The following is a 15,222-nucleotide window of genomic DNA, read 5'->3' as shown; positions in this document are numbered from 1 at the left end:
GCTATTTTTTAAATCAATTCCTATATGTCTAGGTAATGAAATGTCATTCTGCCAACCAAAGCAGTTGTTATACTGCAATGCAGTGGAGGAAAAATACAACGTGCTGGTGTAAGGAAAATTTGTCTGGCTTCACCTTCCTCTTCACTCAAAGTTTTGAAAAAACTGCACAACAGTTCTAATAAAACTCCAGGGTTATAATGCAGATACAGTACCTCCAGAGGTGTTCTCATTCCGGTGTTACAAGTATTAATACATGTGAAATAATTGGAAATCTTGGAAAAAGAGAAACAATTGAACATGGATGTGAACTTACTTTGCTTCTATTGCATCTCTCCTCTATGCAAACATGTATGTTTTCATCAAGCTGTCTCCTTGTACACCACAAAAAATGCATCTGCAGGATAATCTTTTTCCCTGGCCTATTTTTTGCAAGAGTCCTGAGAAGATTCTTTCTGATATTTCTCCTTTTTTAACGAAAATATCTTTCTAGTACAACAGAAACATTCATGGAAAACATCTGCTTTCCCTCAAAGCCTGTTTTTTGTCAGGAAATGAAATCCACACTCAAAACCCTTTAATCCAGAAATCCAAAGTTCATCTGATTTATGCTGGCATATATTTACACAGAGTTCATATACGTAGGTTTAAGACACTGCATAAGTACTCAGTATTAACATGTCCCATGGAATTACCAGCCTCATTCCTGTTTATTCATGACACATGGGAATGAGGCATCTTTACTTCTGCAGCTTCTGTCATTGTAAACCTCGATTGCTGCTTTCTGCCATATCTTCTTGTTATTTTCTTGCTGTCATCTGTAGTCAACAGTCCATCCATCACCGTTGCTTTGATGATTGCCAGAGCCCCTGCATCAAGACCACACTGTCAGCTTGACATCCTGCATGTGGAATAACCTTCCCACTGCAGTAGGGATTTCTAGCGGCTCAAGTGCCAAGGGCACAGGCTATTCTTTGGAGCTGATAAGCATGCAAATGAAAAAAACTCTTACCTTTCCTGGTTTTACTAATTTTTGTTTTTCGATTGTCTATTTTGATTTGTCTTTTTGGTCATTCTGATTTCTCTCCTATGCTCGTCTTGCTGCTTGGACACAATCTCTTATCAAGGAATACCTTTTGAAAGAACTGAATATGATTTTATTTACTCTGGTTGACCACAGTTAGCAGGAATGCATCGCACCGTCTGTATTAGGTCTGATTTCTCAGTAAATACCAGCAAAATGGTGCTGTGAATGCTAACTAACTCTGATGAGTTTTCCTTAGTTTGCATCAAAGCAGTTTTAAACAACATGTTTTAAACTGGGAAACAGTATGTTTGCTTTCATCTTTTCCCATATGTGTAACCCCCCCACATACACCTATATGTATAAAACTATCAAGTTATATACATAAAGCAGGATAAAGCAAGTCAGATTCAAGGCATGAACCATGGCATGGTTTAGCTTTTGAAGTGGCTGTGTGTCCTTGCATAGCTGGGGATTCCTCGGTGAAGGAACGCCATGAACGCCGTCTCTCTACCACGTCTGTACAGCCTGGGACATGCAAGCAGGCTCAGAGGGTTTCCATTTTAATCAGTCATAGTCAATTAGTAGACTTATGTCTTTCATTACATTCTTTGATGAAAAAAAAATACCACAGAGAATTTTTTAAAATTATGTTTTGGTATAAAATGTATCCTTTTTCTTCTCCCCAGTGCATACTTGTGCTCTCGAGAGTCTTATCTTGAACAGCTTTTTCTCGTACTCAGAGCCTTGTACTATTAAATTGCCTAATTGGTCAGTCCCACAGCAGGGAAATAAAACATCCCAGAGCATAGGATCCTGCAAAAGATCTGTTTCAAGAGCATCTTCCCTTGTTGCATATTTGTTGTATTTCTCATTGATGTAGTCCAGGACTGCCAAGGCAATAAAATGTTCCTGTTCTGATGTTTGGGGAATGATGTTGTCACAAAGGATTTGCATATTCCCCACTGTAGCAGAGGTTTTCCTGACTGTAGTCAGCACGGTGCATACACAATGATGAGGAGACGTACCCTTTTTTTTACTTCAGAGGAGTCAGCTAATGCATGTAAAAAGCAGGGAAGCTTGAACATCTGCTCAGAGATGATAAAGATAAAAGTTATTTGGGATAAGGTTTTGCTTTCTACTTTTTATTACCAAAAATCATTGTATTTTTCACAAGAAATCAGGAGGCAGTCACCCTCCTCATAGTTAGTTAATGGACAGCATCATCATTAGTAGACCAAATACTTGCTCAGTTTATAGTTTTCCAGGTACAACTGCAAACGGAAAGGCAAAGTCCTCCAAGTAACAGAAAGTGTTAAAGAAACTAATAAGTAGCGTCTGTACAATCTTGAGGACAGCATTTGACAGAGCATAAAGATGAAAATGTCTCCAGAATTGGAGGAAAAGTATTTTGGAAAGGAGCTTCAATCCAAATGTTGCAAGACACTGAATTATACAAAGTGCTAATGAATACAATTTGATGCAACTATCAGAAAGGAAAATTACATTTAATATCTCCATGGCAGAAAGCGCACCAGAAAATAAAGGGAAAACTGCAGTTCATTATTGGAAAAATGAGCAGGCATCATCTCCTGAAGGCAATCAATTCCTGACCTGCCAGTAAGTGGTCTGCCTGTGCCCAGGGTGTCCTCACATGTCAGGAATTCATCAGTTCCTCTCAGGAAGTTTATAACTAACTCTGCCATTACTTGCTCAGATAAATTCAAATTTTGGTAAATATGTGTCATTCAAACATATGAAATTGACAAAAAAAAAAATAAGCAGCAATAAATTTAAACATGAATATCCAGAATCATAGCTGTCAGTCTTCAGTAAAGATAAGTGTCAGGCTCTCCCAATCCTCATTTTAAGCTGGTGTGTCCAATATTAGCTAATTCATCCATTGTTTTATGAGGAAGGATCTCAAAATAGTTTAGACACTTTTTTTAGAGGCATGCAAAACACTCCCAAAAGGAAAGTGTTACACAGCCCTGGAGCAGGGACCTACACAGGTGCAAAGGGTGGGAGCAGGGATAGAAGTAATGAGATGAGGACAACCTCCCCCACCGCAGCGGAACCAGCCACTTACCCTGGTCTGGCTTTGTGTGTAAGCAGAGCTGCGTGACTACCAGAAGAAGGAAACTGCAAGAAGAGAGGAGAAGTGAAATCAGAAGAAGGAAAATAAGTATCTCCTGTGCAATTGCCTGGGCTTTCCTGATTCTTTTTAATATAATTGTTGCATTAAATGCCTCATGGGCCAAGGATAGGCCTCCAACTTGGAAGAGAAATTGCCCTCAGAAGAACCAAAAGGACAGAAGCGCACCACCTTTTGTCAAAGAAGACAAGAAGACTTTATTATTGCCCATCCCCAAGCATTCAAACGTCATGCTCAAGCTCCCAATAATATGAGACTGGCTTGAAACTCACAAGATTGAATGAAAGGTTAGATTTATTATATTTACTACCTGATTCCTGAGCCTGGTAGTAAGGAGGCATTTGTGTAACATTTTCAAATTTCCCAATGACCATTAGGGTTGGACCTTGTGGCTGCCTTTTTTTCTTTTAACAAAAGGAGCTGAGATTGGCACTGAGTCACTTATTTCCAGAGGTAAATTTCCAGAGATAAAGCATAAAATATTGTAAGAATCAATGAGATACTGACAGTTGTCAGCACCAGCTATACTAAAAAGTGGCAGTAATCTGACTTCAGCTTTGCAGAAATAAATAATACAAAGTGCAATTTCAAAGCAAGCAGGACTAGGGGCAAGAAAGACTTTTGTCAGATTCATGTTCTCATTTCCCTATGGCTCTCTCCCACTGCCCAGATGGCTGTATTTCCACATGCCTGCTTCTGCTGGTCACAGGATTTTGAGGGTAGTTTGAAGAAGAATATTCTCCTTTATCAGCAAGTTTTTCTTGCCAGGTGTCTTTTGCTGAGGAATTTTTGCAATCTAAAAGTTCCTCTGTGTCTACAGAAGTTATCTTACAGAGGAAGATGTTTTGTTTAACATAAATGCTACCATAGACTTACGAGTTTAGACTTAATTTGAGTAATCCAATAATAATGACATTTCACAGCCTCTAGGACAGAAGGCTGCCCTGACAGAGTAATACTTTTTTCTGTCCCCATTATTTGCCAGATATGGGCCAAGGTCTATTTTCAATTATGGTGGTCTGAGCCCAAACCAGTTTTGCTGAAGTGAAATGCAGTGATGCGCTGGTGTGAAGGAAGGCATTTCAACTCACTTCCCATTCATCTATTAATCTCTTACTTTTACATTTCTTTGTTTTATTCTTTTTGGACGCTTGTCAGCGTGACTATGGCCCTTGCAGAGTCTTGCTGATGCACCGCAGTGGGAGTTTTGCCTGGGCAGCATCTCTGCGTGGCGGAGCCCGAGGTGCCGAGGTCTGCCTGTGTGCCGGCAGCGACACCAGCTGAGCTCCCCTCTGCCCGCCTGCCACGGATGGGGTCAGTCAAAGGGCAGGGCTGAGACAAAAGGTTTATTAAAGTTTAAACGACCTGGTTGCTGTGAAGATATCTTTTATTTGTTCTGACATCTCCACTGTCAGCAGGAATGACAGAGTGTTCATCACTCACCTGCTTTCTCTAGGGCTGAGGGAAATGGAAATCTGGAAGGGTTTAGCTGGGGCATCCAGTCAAGAAGAGCCACAGCATTTGATGGTGTATGGCAAATGTTAACGAACAGGCAGGGCAAGGGTTGCCAAGAGGAAGCTTAAAGGACACTAAGACACTTTCACTACTGATGTCCCCAAGGTGCCCTTTTTAGGGAAACTTTGCGGCATGTGGTGAGGGCCTCCAAACAAGAATCTGTTTTGGACCTGCCGGCAGAGAACGAGCTCTCCAAAAGGCAACCAGGTCCCTAATTCTCACTGAAACCTGTGGCTCTGAGGATCAAGACCCGAATTCTCAGTGCTAGAACTTGCAAAAGACTGACTACAACTGTGACAGTATAAAACAATGTCCTTTTTTTCACGTCCTTTTTATGCTTCCCTAGATTCTCGGTTACTCTAGTGTTACCTCATCCTCATCCAGTTCCTCACCAAGAGGTTTCCTGAGGTGCTCAAACATATTCGTCAAGCTTTCTGAGGTAGAAATATAAAGCTGAGTGTCACCAGGATGCCCTTTAGGCCATGTCTCCTCTGAACTAAATTGAGCATTTGTAAAAGAGAAATTAATCTGCCTTTCTGTTAAGGCTCAGGGGCTGAAGAGGAATTGTCCCACCTTACCCCCAGGCTTTCTCTCTTCAAGGGTTTGCAAGTCAGTAAGTACCACATCACTCCTAGATCCAAAGTTTTTGCTACATCAAAGCAAGGACACCTAAGGACTAATAGGAGTTTCCTTGTCTCTAGCAAGAGATGCTTCTCGCTCTCAGTCACACACAGCGGCTGGCAAAAACATGTAGCTTCAGTAGATGGCCATCCAAACGCAGACGTCAGAGACTGGGACTTGTAAGGCAGAGATCTTTGTTATGGGCTGCTTTTCTCTTGTTTCTCACTAAGTGCCAGGAATGAAACTACAACCTTAACTTGATCAATATTTTGCTATCACCTTGAGGAAAGTAAAGATTTCACCTGCAGAGTTTGAGACTTTTCTTCTCTGCTAATGTGTGCAGAGAGGTCAAGGGTAGGCTTCCTGGGGAACCAAAGTAAAGAAAGGCTTTCCATAAAAAAAAAAGCTTCATTTTATAAAGCTAATTTTAGTCTCCTATTTGATACCCTGTCCAAGGACAGAACAAAGCAGTGACTACTGTCTGTTTAATGTTGCTAGTTTAGAACTGAAATAACTTTTGTTAGAAGTAAGTGACTTTAGGCAAGGATTTTTATAGTGATAACAGAGCACGTACTAGTTATTTAGGATGTCTTACAAGTAGATCAGACAAAGTTAGGATAATCATGGGTCTTGCCCCTAGTTATTTGGTATTGTAAGAGTCAAAGACTTTAATACTTTTTTTATTCTGTTCTAATAAATAACTAATATTTTATATTGCATCACAGTTACTGTATGAGCATTGTAGATGACCTTTTATTTCTCTTCATTAAGGCACTGGTCATATTTGACTGTAACTTATTGAGATCAATAAATGCTTAATGTGTTAACTTCTCAGTCTAATTTTATGTGACATCTTGCTGAGCCAGCAAAAGGAATGGAGGACAGATTGGGATGTGCAGTGATATCTGAGAGGTATTTATATACAACGGCTATGGATTTGTGGCACGTTTGCCAGGATTATTAAACTATTTTCACATAGGTAAGTCCTCTAGCTACCTGTCCATAAAATGAAGAAAAGGTCATCTTACAGTTCAAATGCAGAACTTGGTTTCAATAGATCAGGATTTAGCTCCTATCCATGCCATAGATTTTGACTGTGACCTTGGGCAAATCACTTAATCTCCCCGCCTGTCACTTCTCTGTAAGCTGAAGCAGGGATAATAACTCCTTAAAGGTGAGAATGAATATGTTAGCATTCATGTGGCACTCACACTGTTATTCAGTTCAGGGTCCTACCTCTGCCTTGAGCTAAGATGGAGTTGATCAAATTGTATTTCACCAACAGTTTGTTCCAAAGTGCATTTCTTGCTCTTTTAATGTTTAGACACAGTCATAGATGGTGCATGGTCTGAGACTGTTCTCAAAATGGTCAGTCTGTACCCTGATAGATTTGAAGACCTTTGTTCACCCTGTCTTTGGTGCGGAGTCCCTTCTCCTTTCCCAAACATGAAGCCAGATTCTGCCTTGATCTAACTCATTTCAGAAGCTGAAGGCTTTCTGGGGATCCAGCATTGCCACACAGCCAGTAGTAGGATTTCATTTCATCAGTGTAACAAGGCACAGTTGGAAGGGAAAGAAGACCCTGGATAAAGAATTTGTTGTTTTTTCTTCGATGTAAAATACACATTGATAATGATTTACATAATTCAGCCTGGTCTACAGCATGCTAGGGGACATGAATATCTGCTTATCTGTGCAGCAGTTAGCCAAGGTAGCCAGCAAACACGCAACTCAGTAAGGTTTTGTTAACAATGAAGATTTAATCATCTTCCGGAACACTCCAGATGCCCAAAAGTTTGCTGTTGAAAAGATTATCAAAAGCCCTTTGTATAATTGTGGTGTGTTATATGTAATCACTAGGATGCATTCAGTGCTGTGGTGTGGTTCTTTGCCATTTACAGCTGTTGAGGGCTCATCTGTCTCCCCTTTACACAAAGTTGTCTTCATGATCTTATGCATCTGGCACAGGACTTGTTTAGTGTCAGTACGTCACAGGGCATGGAAGAGACCTAGGAAGGTCATAGCTGTGCCCTTCTCTCCCTTTCTTCCCCCATACTTGACAAATGGCTCATACAGATTGCTTCTTTTTTCCTTCCCCAATGGACATGTTCCAAGAGACATTTGGGTAAAATCAGCAAAATTTCTCCATGGCGCCAGGGTCCTAAACCCCCACCACATGATAGCTACATGGCACGAGCCACAGCAAAACCCTAGATTTGCCATATGCCATTGCCTATCAGTGATGGTTAGATGCAGTGATAAAGCAAATAATATTATGTTAAGTGTTCTGCATTTAAAATCCCAGAAAGCATCCAAGGCAGCAGGAAACATGCTGCTCTGATCCTGTGAACAAAGTAATTGCCATCTCCTCTCCATCACAAATGCCAAACCACTCTGGTTACCCATTGGGTCAGCCCTCATGCTACCTGAGGTGCTAGCAATTAAAATCACCACACTCTGTACTGAAGTGAAGTTGCCTTTCTCTTAATGCCAGCAAAAAGAAAAAGAAAAAAAAAACCAAGCAAAAATCACACTGAATCCACCAGCCAGCCTTTGAATACAAGTACCCAGAAAATTACCAATAGACATAGGATCAGTGCAGAGAGCAGCACTGGAATTACTGAATATAGCTGGCAAACTATAAAAAAGAAAAATAGGAACCAGTTCTGTCTGTGTTATCTCAGATGAAACCATCTTTTCTATTGGAGAAACAAACTACCTTAAAATGAAAACAAAGATAAAAAAAGATATATTGGGCAAGAAATGGGCACCATTCTTTTAAGTTGTGTCAAGCGTACTACATCCTGAAATGGGAACCATGATAGATAAATGTTTGTTACTGGCAGCTTAAGTTTTTAAATTAGAATCAAAATCCCATTTTGTTGGATTCATAAAGGGAAACAGAGAGCTTAGAGCTGTCCTGAGGCACTGCTGTGGTCTAGAGTGCCTCAGGGGAAGTCTTTAAAAGTGCCCTTAAAATTAAAGAGAAAAATATTTCCGCATGAGGGTTTTTTACATCAAAGGGGTCAAAGGGCATGTTGAAACTGCTCAGATTTACAGAATGCTGTGTAAAAGAAAAGGTCATGAAAACCAAATATGAACTAACAAGCACAGTTTACCAAGAGTGAACTGGATGTTTGGTCAGCTTCAACCTGTGCCAGGACTCTCAGAGAGGCAATCCCGACATCCTTTTGTGTTTCTGAAGCTGTAACACATAACAGTGACCTTGCTACTTTCATGTAAGCTGCACATTGATGAAATTGCTAATGGTATTAGTGAGAAAAGTCAAAATTGCATCTTCTGAACAAGTACCCTTCAAAATCAGCCTGTGCCTTACAAAAGCATACACAGCATGCGTGCTGCATCAGGCCCCTTCTAGTCCCTTCAGTAAATTTGTGACTGGAAATGGCTCTGCCCTCATCTGTGAATAGGTTGCCTCAGTTAAGCTTGGAAGAATAGAGATAATGAAGCTCTGCGTGCATGTTGTGTCGCCTGAGGGAGAAGGACTGATTCACATAAGAGGATTAGAGAAACAACTTCAGTGAATTGATGTGGGTTACATTCATCTTTATCTTAAACTTTATATTAAGGCCCTAAATTCAGCTCCCAAAGAGAATTCATGGGTAAGGTTGGTGGTTCTTGAAAGTCTGTACTCCAAAGTGTCAAACATTCATCTTAACCTGCAAAGATCTTAGTGCTAAGATGGGTATGTCCTGATATATGACTAAAGAAAATTTTGACACCGGACCCCAAAGTTCCTGCTAAAATTTCATTATTCTTTAATGGCTGATTCCTTTGGTAAAGGACTTTTTTGTGATTACGGTTTCAGACCCCCTGGAACAAGAGAGGCATTGACAGACTGGAGCAAGTCAATGGACAGGCCACTAAGATGGTCAGGGGCTGGAGCATGTGACATAGGAAAAGAGGCTGAGGGCTGGGTTTGTTCAGCCTGGAGAAGAGGTGGCTCAAGAGTTGCTGTCTGCAACTGCGTAATGGGAGGGTGGAGAGAAGACAGAGACAGGCTCTTCTCAGAGGTGCTCAGGGACAGGATCAGAGGGCAACAGACCCAATATGAAATTTGGGAAATTCCTCTTTGATATAAAGAAAACTTTTACCGTGATGGTGATCAAATATTGGAATAAGTTGCCTGGAGAGGTTATGGAATGTCCATCCTTGGGAGAGCTCTAAAACTCAACCAGAGTTGAGCAGCCTACTCTAGTCCTGCATTGAGCAGTAGGTTGGACTAGATGACCTCCACACGTCCCTTCCAACCTAAATTATTCTGTGAGTTTATGAGTCAGGACAACAAGATGTTTTCATTGGTTGATTAAATGGCTTGTGGTTTCCACACTTTGGGATACTGTCTTTCTGAAGTGTCATCAGAGAGGAAATCAGAGGGGGGAGAACCAAGCCTTGCTCCCAGCTTCTGCTACAGTAGGTACCATCATGACCTGCTTGGGTCTTCATAGTCCTGAGCAATACCTGGACCGCACTCAGGCAGAAGGAAGGGACTGAATGATAGCACCATTGGTGATGGCTAAATCCAGCATTTGGAGCATAAAAGCTTTGTTTCTATGCTATGCTCCTTAAGGATTTTTTTTTCAAGTGAAAGGATAAGGTCTTTGGAGCTCTTGGGAAATGCTGCATGTTTCAGCTGCAGCTGCTGGTTCAGGCTCTTAGGAGGAGCAGAGAAACTGATTAAGGCCATTTGGTGCAACCATAATAAAGTAAAAAATTATAAAAACTCTGCTGTGACCAAGCCTACTTCTTCTGAAGTCTGAGGGACATATATCAGTGAGGTAAATGGGAGTAGATAAGGCCTGAGAGCATTTCACCTGGGTTTTCCTTTAAGAACTAAGCACTACTCTGTTTTTCAGGTTAATCTTGGTGCTTCATCTCATTCCACACTAGCATGCTTGCAGCTGAAGGAAATATTTATACAGCAGAATAATTCATGGCACTCTTCCCTCCTATATGAACCTACTTCTTATTTTATTCTTTTTCTCCACACTCCCCATACACATTCACCAGCACAAATTGTGTTTGCTACATAAGCTGTCAAGTTATCTGTGTAATGTTGTGTTAGGGATTTAGCTAGGGAAACAAATTCCCTTGGTGTGCGAGTAAGATTAGAACAGCATGTGTATGTGATGGATTTGTGGCCTGAAAACTCATTCAATTTTAGTTTGATTATGAAAGCAAGGTTAAATGCAAACAATATTAAAAGAAGTATAGGCCTGACTCTTCAAAAACCCATGAACTTTAAAATCTCTGCAAAACTGTGTTTGGTGCAGCAACATCTCATTAAAATTGGTATGTCCTTCCTCTCTAGTTTCTATTTCTTCCCTTAAGCAACTAAAATTGCTAAATACTTCAGTAATCAGCTTTCCTAGCCCCACTTATTTTTCTCAAGGCCAAATCTTCTGGACGCCCTCACAAGAAGATTACTCCCAGGTACCCCCTGGTTCACGTGCACTTTCTGGAAGAGTAGAGAGAGGAAGACAAAACTCTCACTGATGCCACGACTAGGTGTCAGTGATACCATTGCCACAGAGGCACACTGAAACATCCCCAGGAGCGCTCCATGCTCTGCTGTCTAGTCTGGACATGGCAAAAACATAGGCTGGTGCAAGAAGCTATGCAGCAGCAGTGAGTCTGAAGCTCACTGAAAATGCCCTCCAGCCCCTGGCTCCTCTCTCTGCCTTTGGAGCAGTCAGGAAATACAAGCCAGGGAGGACAGGCTTAATGTCACATTTCTGCTGTGAGATTTGTTACCCACAGCCATCCCCAGACCAAAGGCATCCTGAGCATTGAGAGGCCACTAGGGTCAGCAGTGAATGGCGCATGTAAGACTGGGTGAAACACACTTCCCATGCAAATGTCATGTCTATAAAGGAGATCAGTGTAATCATTGAGGCTGCCACACTGTATTTCATGGTGTTTTCAGACTCAGAAACAAGTCAGCTGGGGTGGTCTCCTAAGCCTAAATTTTCCACGAGTCTACTGATGAACTGACTAAAATTAGAGGAAAGTCTGGATTTGATTTCACTGTAGAAAGAAGTAGGTGTGGATAGGTCATTTTAAAGAGACCCTTTCACTTAACCAGCATCAATGAATCCAGTCTGCTGGCTGTTGCTACTTAAGTTACTTTCTGCTAGGTATTTACCTCTAAATAGCAGTATGCATTTCTCTGTTAGAGAGCAACACTACCACTGAAACGTACTTCAAACATCTTTCATATATTCCACTACAAGGAAAGTGAGTAAATAAATCAGTGCTTATGACCTGATGGTGGCCCATTGCCTTTCCTGTGTGTACTCTTGTTAATGATCAATAGAATGATGGAAAAACAATTAGCAAGCAAACTGCGTCTTGAAGTCTTCTCCCTGCAAACCTTCTCCCCTAGGTTTCTGTGGGAACTAGACACACAAACACTGCATGGAGCTCTTTGGCTGTTGGAATAAAAGCCAACATCATTTGCAGTTGCACTTCCAACCACGCCTGTCAGAGGAGTCAGAAGTTGGCAAGACGACAATGAAAAGTTAGATCTGTTATACCTCTTTTTATCTCCTGCTCTTGTGGTGCAAGGAATTGTTTGTAAACTGGGATTGAATATTGGCAGCCCCAAAATTTCTGCCCAATATGCTAACTGCTTTGCCTCATTATCTGTATTCTGTGATGGCAGAGATTTTAATCTCCCCTACTTGTCAGAAAGTTCAGTCGTCTGCAGAGAGGGCAAGCCATGATGCATACTTCAGTGTGGATTTACTGTTATTTCACGTCACAAAGCACTGTGTTTTGAAATACCACCTATTGGTCCTGGAGGTTGAGGGCAGACTTGCATGCCTTCATACTACAGATTGTGCCTAGGTAAAGCAGCTTTGTTAAACACAGTATTTTAGCAGAGAACATATAATTTGTGACTACTACAGCTGTTCTACAAAGTGGGGTAAGTGTTAAGCATCAAAGGAGCAAAGCCTGCACTGAAACAACAGCCTGTCCTCTGGCATCAGTGGGTGCAAGAGATGCAACTTCCTTCAAGTTCTGTTACACATCTGGGAGATGCTAAAAGCAAGAGAAAGCTCTGCCTGATGTCTCAGGTACTGGCAATTGCAAGACAGGTAAAACAGAATTTCCAGGTTGTCTCTGATTGAACACTAAAAGGTAGCTTGACACATAACTTGAAGCTTCAGCATCATTAAAAGTGAAGCTACAAAACCATCACTTTGAGCAACCAAAGATCTAGAACCCAACCCTCCTCATCAGTATGGTTTTTCCACGTTGCAAGCAAAACCCGGAGCTAGTTCCTGCTATGAACTGGTCAAAGTTTAAGAAATGTTGAAATCTCAACAGCTATTCAAAGTGTTAGCATATAAATCATAACAAATTGGCCATGACATTTTCAGTCTCTTCTGATCAGTCTTATATTCTAGTAAGAGTATGAGAATTCAAGGACTCGTCAGCAGAGCCTTTTGACAGTACACCAGAGTTGTTGAATACCCATGTTTTTGAGTAGTATGACAGAATTCAGAGACACAGGCTACTTTTTGTTTAAGAAATAAGAGCAATATTAGGTTGTGCTTTCTCAGTTTATCAGAGGGTTTCTACACCCCAGAGAATTAAAGGCAGAGGTGTTGATGGAATGCAGCAGACTTTTCTCCTTATCGTCTTTTTAATATAACAAAGCAAAGCCAAAATTTAAGCTAAAACTGCAAGTAAAAAATATCTCCTGCTTATTTAACCACAGGCACCTCCTCTGGTACTAGCAATGTTATAATCCTGTTTATTCTCCAGTGAGTTTAGTTTGTAGGTTCTTTCAAAGAAAAAGACTTTTCTAAAGTAAAAATAAAACCCAGGGGGAAAAATCCACCTTTTTATTCCCTAAACAAAAAAGATAAACCCCAGACTTCTCCCCTTTTGCAAATCCTCTTTGAAATAACCCAATGAATTCAAATGGTTTAATGGTTCAAACTGAGAAGAAACATATACTCAGTTACTCTTTTGAACAAACATGTAAAATGTAGAGTGATAAGGTAAGGTTACTGAGGTACTTTGTACTTACCAGAGCTTTAGCCTCTATTACTTGATGGACTCCTAACCAGCTTTGACTTTTCATTGACTTTCCTCACCTTTAATTTAAGACTGCATTAACTTTTCCTGTCACCTTAATCCATTTCTAGCATTAAATTGCTGCACAGCTAGCTATAATGCTACTCAGTATTGATTATATTCTTTCCTCTCAATAATGTTTTGTTACATAAATTGAAAAATAATCAAAGAAGCTTCCTAGTGCTTTGCTGCTTTTTGGTAGTTAATAATTCCACTGTTTTTTTAAAAAAAGTGTTCTTCAGTGTTTCATTGCTCACTTAACCCAGGTCAGTGTTTTGGAGAAGGGAAAGCTGTAAATGAGATGTGGTGCAGTGGCTATGCAGAACATATTTGATCCCTGGGGTTCGTCATAAATGACAGCTGCATGAGAGGAAATCCTTACCAGGTCCTGGTGGTGGCTTTCCAAGAAGCCAAAATCTCGTTCCATGGCTGATGCCCAAGTTGTTTCCAAGCAAGGTCACCGCAAAAGGAGGGGGTGACAAGGAGGGATGAAAGCTGCCTCGGTCTCAGGACTTCACAACTGTATAACCCACCAACAGGGAAACACAGCACACGTGGGGATTTGGGGTTCATACTTAAGACAGTCTGAGCACCCTCTGCTAATGACCACCTACACATGAGCTCCTCAGGGATGCCATGATGCTAGAGAAGTGAGACCTGTCCATGTGTAAGGTTTGCACAGACAGTGCCTGGAAAGCCAGGACTAATTTCCTCTATGTCCTTGCCCTGAAATGGTGGCAATATTTTCTTTTCATGCAGCTCTCCCTTGCAGGGAATGTGAGTTTTTACGCCAAGGTGCTCAGTAGGGGGTCACCTCCATTACAATAACCCAGGCCTGATTAAAAGGTATTGCTGTTACAGAAGAATTGGAATTACGAAAGTGAAAAGATGAAACAAAATATAGTATTCTACAGGCAAATACTGTATGGAATAACACTGTGTTAGATGAGGCTTAAAATACTCTGGGGAAATTTAAAAGTTGCTTGAAGAATTACACTAGGAAAGATAAAATCTTTTTCCCAGCCTCAGAATTTAAGCTTGAATTTATTGTTCCATGACAGAGTGTCTCCTCTCACCATTTAGTGGTTCATAAAAAGAAAACTTAGTTTTTCTTGTTTCTAGTGAAAAAAAGTTACTCATGCTTGCAGCCCAGGCTCAAGCTGTGCCTGGCTGGGTAGGTCTTTAATACTTTTTTTGGTAGAAAAGGGAAGGGACATATCCATGATAAATATAAAATGTTTTTTTATATTGTTTGGATGAAGATAAGTACTGTGTTCATTCCTGTCTGTCTCCTTGACTAACCGTGTTGTCACTACGCAGGCTCACTCCCTTGCTTGCACATTATACCGGAGATGTAACACAGGGCTCAAGGAAAGCAAATCTCTTCTTCCGTAAGACTGCCTTCTCTCCCAAGGCAAAAAGGCACACCTTTGGTTGTCCTCAAAGTCAGCCTGCTTAAGTGGACACATCGCTAAAAGATAAACTATAGAGTTTAAAGAAAATTAAGTTGATGTGTTCCAATACACACTTCTGGTAGCAGATTTAAAAGAAGCTTTTGGTTTGTTTTTTTTCTCCTTGTGTCTTGTGTTTGGTGTCTTTTTTTGTTAAGGATGGGGCCTCTCTGATTTTCCTGTCTTTTTTCCCATAATATTAAAGTAGCTGTTTAATGCAACCCAGTCCGTGCAGGTAAGTGCTAACAGGTATATACGATTTTGTGTCTGTTCCTGGACAGGGCATTAAAGCACGCACAGAGAAAGCTGGTTTGTTTAACAGCCTCCACCACGGACCTCAGATGTGACCT

Source organism: Aptenodytes forsteri, unplaced genomic scaffold (genome assembly GCF_000699145.1).
Source record: "Aptenodytes forsteri isolate BGI_AS27 unplaced genomic scaffold, ASM69914v1 Scaffold49, whole genome shotgun sequence".
NCBI classification, from domain to species: Eukaryota; Metazoa; Chordata; class Aves; order Sphenisciformes; family Spheniscidae; genus Aptenodytes; species Aptenodytes forsteri.
Note: the sequence above shows the minus strand (reverse complement) of the source record.